Here is an 8,117-nt window from a genome sequence, read left to right as displayed (position 1 = left end):
AACTCTCTGTCTGTTGCTGAGAAGATGATGGAAAAGGCTTGCTATTGCTAAACCTGTTTCCTCCACCATTATTGTTGTTGAAACCTTGTTGGGGTCTCTGTTGATCCTTCCATGAAAAATTTGGATGATTTCTCCATGAAGGATTATAGGTGTTTCCATAGGGTTCTCCCATGTAATTCACCTCTTCCATTGAAGGGTTCTCAGGATCATAAGCTTCTTTCTCAAATGAAGCTTCCTTAGTACTGCTTGGTGCATTTTGCATTCCAGACAGACTTTGAGAAATCATATTGACTTGTTGAGTCAATATTTTATTCTGAGCCAATATGGCATTCAGAGTGTCAATCTCAAGAATTCCTTTCTTCTGACTAGTCCCATTGTTCACAGGATTTCTTTCAGAAGTGTACATGAATTGGTTATTTGCAACCATTTCAATCAGTTCTTGAGCTTCAGTAGGCGTCTTCTTCAGATGAAGAGATCCTCCAGAAGAGCTATCCAAAGACATCTTGGATAGTTCAGAGAGACCATCATAGAAAATACCTATGATGCTCCATTCAGAAAGCATATCAGAAGGACACTTTCTGATTAATTGTTTGTATCTTTCCCAAGCTTCATAGAGGGATTCTCCTTCCTTCTGTCTGAAGGTTTGGACTTCCACTCTAAGCTTACTCAATTTTTGAGGTGGAAAGAACTTTGCCAAGAAGGCATTGACTAGCTTTTCCCAAGAGTCCAGGCTTTCTTTAGGTTGAGAGTCCAACCATGTTCTAGCTCTGTCTCTTACAGCAAAAGGGAATAGCATAAGTCTGTAGACCTCAGGGTCAACCCCATTAGTCTTGACAGTGTCACAGATTTGCAAGAACTCAGCTAAGAACTAATGAGGATCTTCCAATGGAAGTCCATGGAACCTGCAATTCTGTTGCATTAGAGAAACTAATTGAGGCTTAAGCTCAAAGTTGTTTGCTCCAATGGCAGGGACAGAGATGCTTCTCCCATAGAAATCGGGAGTAGGTGCAGTAAAGTCACCCAGCACCTTCCTTGCATTGTTGGCATTGTTGTTTTCGGCTGCCATGTGTTCTTCTTCTTTGAAGAATTCGGTCAGGTCCTCTAAAGAGAGTTGTGCTTTGGCTTCTCTTAGCTTTCTCTTCAAGGTCCTTTCAGGTTCAGGATCAGCCTCAACAAGAATGCCTTTGTCTTTGCTCCTGCTCATATGAAAGAGAAGAGAACAAGAAAATGTGGAATCCTCTATGTCACAGTATAGAGATTCCTTAAAGTGTCAGAGGAAAAGAAGAGTAGAAGACAGAAGTAGAAAATTCGAACTTATCAAAGAAGATGGAGTTCGAATTTTGCATTAAGGGATAGTGTTAGTCCATAAATAGAAGGATGTGAGAAGGAGGGAAGTAATTTTCGAAAATTAAGTAAAAGATTTTGAAAACATTTTTGAAAACAATACTTGATTTTCGAAAATGAAAGTGGAAAAGAAATCAAGTGATTTTTGAAAAAGATTTTAAAATTAGAAATCAAAAAGATTTTATTGAAAACTATTTTGAAAAAGATGTGGTTAAGAAAATATGATTAGTTTTAAAAAGATGTGATTGAGAATATATGATTTGAAAAACATTTTAAAAAGATTTGATTTTGAAAATTAAAAACTTGACTAACAAGAAAAGATATGATTCAAACATTAAACCTTTCTCAACAGAAAAGGCAACATACTTGAAATGTTGAATCAAATCATTAATTGATAGTAAGTATCTTTGAAAATAGAAAGAAATTGATTTTGAAAAAGATTTGATTGAAAAATTGATTTGAAAAAGATTTGATTTTGAAAAACTTTGAAAACTTGAAAAAAAAAAATTGATTTGAAAACAAAATCTTCCCCCTTTAGCCATCCTGGCGTTAAACGCCCAGAATGGTGCACATTCTGGCGTTTAACGCCCAAAACTATACCCTTTTGGGCGTTAAACGCCCATCCAGGTACCCTGGCTGGCGTTTAAACGCCAGTCTGTCCTTCTTCACTGGGCGTTTTGAACGCCCAGCTTTTTCTGTGCAATTCCTCTGCTGAATGTTCTGAATCTTCAATTCTCTGTATTATTGACTTGAAAAGACACAAATTACAAATATTTTTGGATTTTTTAATAATAAGGATAAATCAAAATGCAACAAGAATCAAATAACAATGCATGCAAGACACCAAACTTAGCAGTTTGTATACTACTGACACTAATGAGAATGCATATGAGACACATAAAACACTCAAGTCAAGAGAATTTAAAGATCAGAGCACGAAAATCATCAAGAATTACTTGAAGATCCTTAAGACATATGAATGAATGCATGCAGTTGACACCAAACTTAAGATGAGACACTAGACTCAAACAAGAAATTTTTGGATTTTATGATTTTTTGATTTTTTTGTGTTTTTCGAAAATTAAGTGGAAAAAGATATCAAAATTCTTAATGAGAATCCCAGGAATCATGCAATGTTTGTCTAAAGCTTCAGTCTAAAGGAATTAGACATGGTCAGCCAAGCTTCAGCAGAACATTGCATTCAAGAGCTAAATTGATGAAGATCAATCAGCTTTGGTGATGATAAGAACATCACCTTGAAACACTAGAATTCATTCCTAAGAACTCTGAAGAAAAAATACCTAATCTAAGCAACAAGATGAACCGTCAGTTGTCCAAACTCAACAATCCCCGGCAACGGCGCCAAAAACTTGGTGCTGTTGCCGGATTTTGGCACTGATGTTACCGGACCAAAAGCTTGCTCAAAACTTGAACAATCCCCGGCAACGGCGCCAAAAACTTGGTAGCGCGAAATTGTGATCAATACTTTTCACAACTCAAATAATCCCCGGTAATGAATCCAAAAACTTGGTGTTCAATACCATGGCATAAACACAACTTCGCACAACTAACCAGCAAGTGTACTGGGTCGTCCAAGTAATAAACCTTACGCGAGTAAGGGTCGATCCCACAGAGATTGTTGGTATGAAGCAAGCTATGGTCATCTTGTAAATCTTAGTCAGGCAGACTCAAATGGATATGGTGATGAACGAAATAAACATAAAGATAAAGATAGAGGTACTTATGTAATTCATTGGTAGGAACTTCAGATAAGCGCATGAAGATGCCTTCCCTTCCGTCTCTCTGCTTTCCTACTGTCTTCATCCAATCCTTCTTCCTCCTTTCCATGGCAAGCTTATGTAGGGTTTCACCGTTGTCAGTGGCTACCTCCCATCCTCTCAGTGAAAATGTTCCTATGCTCTGTCACAGCATATGGCTAATCAGCTGTCGGTTCTCGGTCAGGCCGGAATAGAATCCAGCGATTCTTTTGCGTCTGTCACTAACGCCCCGCCTGCTAGGAGTTTGAAGCACGTCACAGTCATTCAATCATCGAATCCTACTCAGAATACCACAGACAAGGTTAGACCTTCCGGATTCTCTTGAATGCCGCCATCAGTTCTAGCCTATACCACGAAGACTCTGATCTCACGGAATGGTTAGCTCGGTTGTCAGGCGAGCACTCGGTTGTCAGGCGATCAACCATGCATCGTGCAATCAGGAATCCAAGAGATATTCACCCAATCGAAGGTAGAACGGAGGTGGTTGTCAGTCACACGTTCATAGTTGAGAATGATGATGAGTGTCACGGATCATCACATTCATCAAGTTGAAGAACAAGTGATATCTTAGAACAAGAACAAGCGGAATTGAATGGAAGAACAATAGTAATTGCATTAATACTCGAGGTACAGCAGAGCTCCACACCTTAATCTATGGTGTGTAGAAGCTCCACCGTTGAAAATACATAAGAACAAGGTCTAGGCATGGCTGAATGGCCAGCCTCCCAATGATCTAAGATAGCATAAAAATGAAGATAGCTACCAAAGTCTGCAAATACAATAGTAAAAGGTCCTACTTATAGAGAACTAGTAGCCTAAGGTTTACAGAAATGAGTAAATGACATAAAAATCCACTTCCGGGCCCACTTGGTGTGTGCTTGGGCTGAGCAATGAAGCATTTTCGTGTAGAGACTCTTCTTGGAGTTAAACGCCAGCTTTAGTGCCAGTTTGGGCGTTTAACTCCCATTTTGGTGCCAGTTTGGGCGTTTAACGCTGGAATTCCTGAGGGTGACTTTGAACGCCGGTTTGGGCCATCAAATCTTGGGCAAAGTATGGACTATCATATATTGCTGGAAAGCCCAGGATGTCGACTTTCCAACGCCGTTGAGAGCGCGCTAATTGGGCTTCTGTAGCTCCAGAAAATCCACTTCGAGTGCAGGGAGGTCGGAATCCAATAGCATCTGCAGTCCTTTTTAGTCTCTGAATCAGATTTTTGCTCAGGTCCCTCAATTTCAGCCAGAAAATACCTGAAATCACAGAAAAACACACAAACTCATAGTAAAGTCCAGAAAAGTGAATTTTAACTAGAAACTAATGAAAATATACTAAAAACTAACTAGATCATACTAAAAACATACTAAAAACAATGCCAAAAAGCGTACAAATTATCCGCTCATCAGCGACCTTATTGCTAGCGCTGTTTCTTCACACATGAAGATCCTTTGAAGCCTATGTTTTAACGGAAAGTATCTTAGTATCTTCTGGGGTACCTTCTTCCATAAGTTATCCTTTTCATTCCCCTTCCCCTTCACCCATCTAGATTGCTTACACTTTGGACATTCATCAAGACCAGCGTATGCTTGCCCCCGAAACAAAATGCAATCATTCACACAAGCATCTATCTTCTCATAATCTAATCCCAAATCTCGAATCATTTTTCGAGCATCATAAAATGAAGTTGGACAAGAATTTTCCTTTGGAAATATGCTTTTTAGAAAGAGCAACAAAGCATCAACTGAATTATTGCTCCATCCATAGCGACATTTCATTTGAAACAACTTGACAATGAAAGATAACCTTGATATTCCACTGTCCGGGTACAGGCTTTGCTCATAAAAATCCTCATTAGCCTCTGGAACCCTTTTGCCCCCTGATGAGGTTCTTCTTCTATATTTTCATCTACGTTGGTAGCGAAATCTCTCGGTGTCTCCCCTAGTGTTTCTCCTCTAAAGATGTTATACAACATCTCATAAGTAGCAGAATCATTCTCCCTTTCAAAATCAATTTCATTTAGATCAGACATATCTATAGTGGATGTATCTTGAAGTATCTCACCATGATGCACCCATGTTTTATAAGAGGTCACTATCCCCCATTGGCGCACATGATGATGAACTTCATTTCTAAATTTGAACATAAAATTGTTGCATTTGGGACAAGGACGACGTATTTGATTTTTCACACCGGGTTGAGAGAAGGCAATATCCAAAAATAATTCATCGAGGCACTTCCTAAACTCAGGAGTACGCCTATCAAAATTAACCCAATATTTCTGGTAATTGACCATTGGACTAATTTCTGCAAGAGACGAGAATGGATAGAAGGATGTAAAGAGTGAAAAAAAAGAGAGCAGCATGACATAACATAGCATCACAGCGGCTATCACTTTCAAAATCACCAAAAAAGTGCAAACAATAGAATCAAAATAATAAAACCCAGAAACAAAAAATAGAACAAACATATCAACTCTCCAAATAACCTAAAAATCAGATAATCAACTATGTTACACACCAATACTTTCAACCACGACAACATCAGCATAATCAACTAACAATATTTTCAACCACAATATCGGCAAAATCAAGGTTCAATATTTCAGCTAAGATTATCAACTAACAGCATATTTAACAATACTCAAATAAACTGAAGTTACCTTTAGCAAAAACTTAATCAGACCAGACCAGACCAGCAGGAGAAGAAGGACAGCCGAATCAGACCAGCTGAGGCAAAGGACAACGCTGGATGAGCAGAGCAGCATAAACTATCCTAAATCAATGCAATGTAAAATACACAAAATTATTAACAAAATTTAATCAATATCTCTATGTTACTAAGGATCAAATAGTTACCTACTTTACTCAATTCACAAACACAAAAGTATAAAAAAATATTGGAACAGAGTAAAAAGAAAGCATAGGCTAATAACACTAATATAGTTAAACAGATATAAAACTAATATTTTTAGTCACAACATCAGCAGAATCAAGGTTCAATACTACTTTAAACTGGACTTACCTTTAGCAGAGGAGACGATCGGAGCAGACCGGCAGTAGACCAACAAAACCCGGCAGAACCAAAAAAAATTAAAGACTGCAACACAACACCAGAAGAAGACCCTTTTTTTAAATCTTCATCATTTCACTATCAAGCTAGGAGACAAATTTTTTAGTGCTAATAAAAGTTTCTTCTGCTTTATTATGTAACTCAGGTTTTCCAACTTTAGTATACAAGCCTCAAGAAAGGAAAAAGAACAAACAGAACAACATATTAAATCATTTAGTTTTATATACAGATACAGTTAGGAATTAGCATCAATTTTTCTCTTCTAAACCTACAATAAAACAACAAGAATGAAGTCCACAAAATTAATATACAATAACTACATATTAGAAAAAAAACACCTCTAGACTGAAGAATGTCAGAAGCAGATCCAAACTCAGCACTCAGCGACGGGTTGGGGCCGTTCCACCGTCGAAGATGCAGGCCACCGGCGAGGAAAGGTGACCGCATGATCAGAGCTTCAGCACGAGCAGAGCTTCGGCACAAACAGGGCACAGCCAGCAGAGGACTCACCCAACAAGACGACCATAGAAACGGAGGTAGCAGAAACAGAAGAGGCACGACGCAGAGGCAGAGAAGGCGGAAGGCAGCGGAGCTAAGACGGCCACGATGATACAGACGGAGGTGAGTAGTGGCACCGACGAACCAGATTTGACCAGCGACTTGAGGACCACGACGCCGCCGGAGACCTCTCCGAGGGGCTACGCCGGTGACTCTTCCTCCGGCAGCAGCACCTTTTTCCCTCGCAGATAGGGTTTGTTGACGGCACGATGGGTTGAGAGTGAGTGAGTGTGAAGCTTCGAGTGAAGTGGGGGAATGGGGAAACTAAGGGTTTTTTTACCATTTTACATTCACTAGCTATTAGCCCTTGGTTTTTTTACAATGCATTTAATTTTTTACATTTTTTGGAATATTTTTTAATTATTGTTATTTATATTTATAAATTAATAAAAAAATTTTAAATTTCACAAATTAGTTTTAAGTTATCTTAAAATTCTGATTATTAAAAATTATATACTAATTTTCTAAAGGCATATAAATTAATATTTACATCATTTAAAAATTAATGAATATGTAAAAAATAATCTATAAAATATATTTTAAAAGAATTATATAAACAATTTTTTTAATTTCTGAAACAAAATAAAATTATTTTAAAAAATATAAAAAAATTTAATTCTTAAAGTTTTTAACATTTTGAAAAAAAAAGTTATAAATTATACATATATTTTGTGACACAAAATAAAACTTGTTATAAACAATGTTAAATTTGGTAACAAATTAATTTTTTGTTACAAATTAATTTGAGTTTTTCAGACAAAAAATATTTTGTTACAAAACATTTGGATTTTTTGAAACAAAAAAACTATTTTGTTACAAAATACTACAAATTTTTGCAACTACTTTACTTTTTGTTACAAAATATTACAATATTTTGTAACAACACACCACCACGTTACAAAAACTACCATCATTTGTAACAAAATAAAATATATTGTTACAAAATATCTGGATGTTTTGTAACAACTTGTAATGCTGTTACAAAACATACTTTTTTTGTAACAATCAGCAACTATTAATACAAAAAACAGTTTTTTGTAACAATTTTTAATTTGATACAAAAATTTTGTTACAAATTTCCCATTTTCTTGTAGTGTATCCATTGATACTCAAAGCCTTGGATTTTTTTTTACCCTTGCCTTTTGATTTTAAGGGCAATTGGCTTTTTCTGCTTGCTTTTTCTTTTTTTTCTTTTACTTTTTCGCCACTTTTTTTTTTTTCACAAGCTTTTGTTCTTCACTACTTTTTCTTGCTTCAAGAATAAATTTTTTTATTTTTTAGATTATCAATAACATTTCTCTTATTCCTTATTCTTTCAAGAGCCAACAATTTTAACATTCATAAACAACAAGATAAAAAATATGTACTGTTTAA

At 36.5% G+C, this 8,117-nt stretch overlaps 1 non-coding gene across 1 annotated transcript; it reads left to right on the top strand.

Annotated features, from left to right (window-relative positions):
• The first annotated feature begins 556 nt into the window (after positions 1 to 556).
• LOC112804863 (small nucleolar RNA R71) lies at positions 557 to 664 on the top strand. Its single transcript, XR_003203481.1, has one exon. It is a non-coding gene; the product is annotated as a small nucleolar RNA R71 (small nucleolar RNA).
• The last annotated feature ends 7,453 nt before the right edge of the window (positions 665 to 8,117 follow it).

Source organism: Arachis hypogaea, chromosome 5, assembly GCF_003086295.3.
Source record: "Arachis hypogaea cultivar Tifrunner chromosome 5, arahy.Tifrunner.gnm2.J5K5, whole genome shotgun sequence".
Classification (NCBI taxonomy): Eukaryota; Viridiplantae; Streptophyta; class Magnoliopsida; order Fabales; family Fabaceae; genus Arachis; species Arachis hypogaea.
Note: the sequence above shows the minus strand (reverse complement) of the source record. Positions and strands in the feature narration are given on the sequence as shown.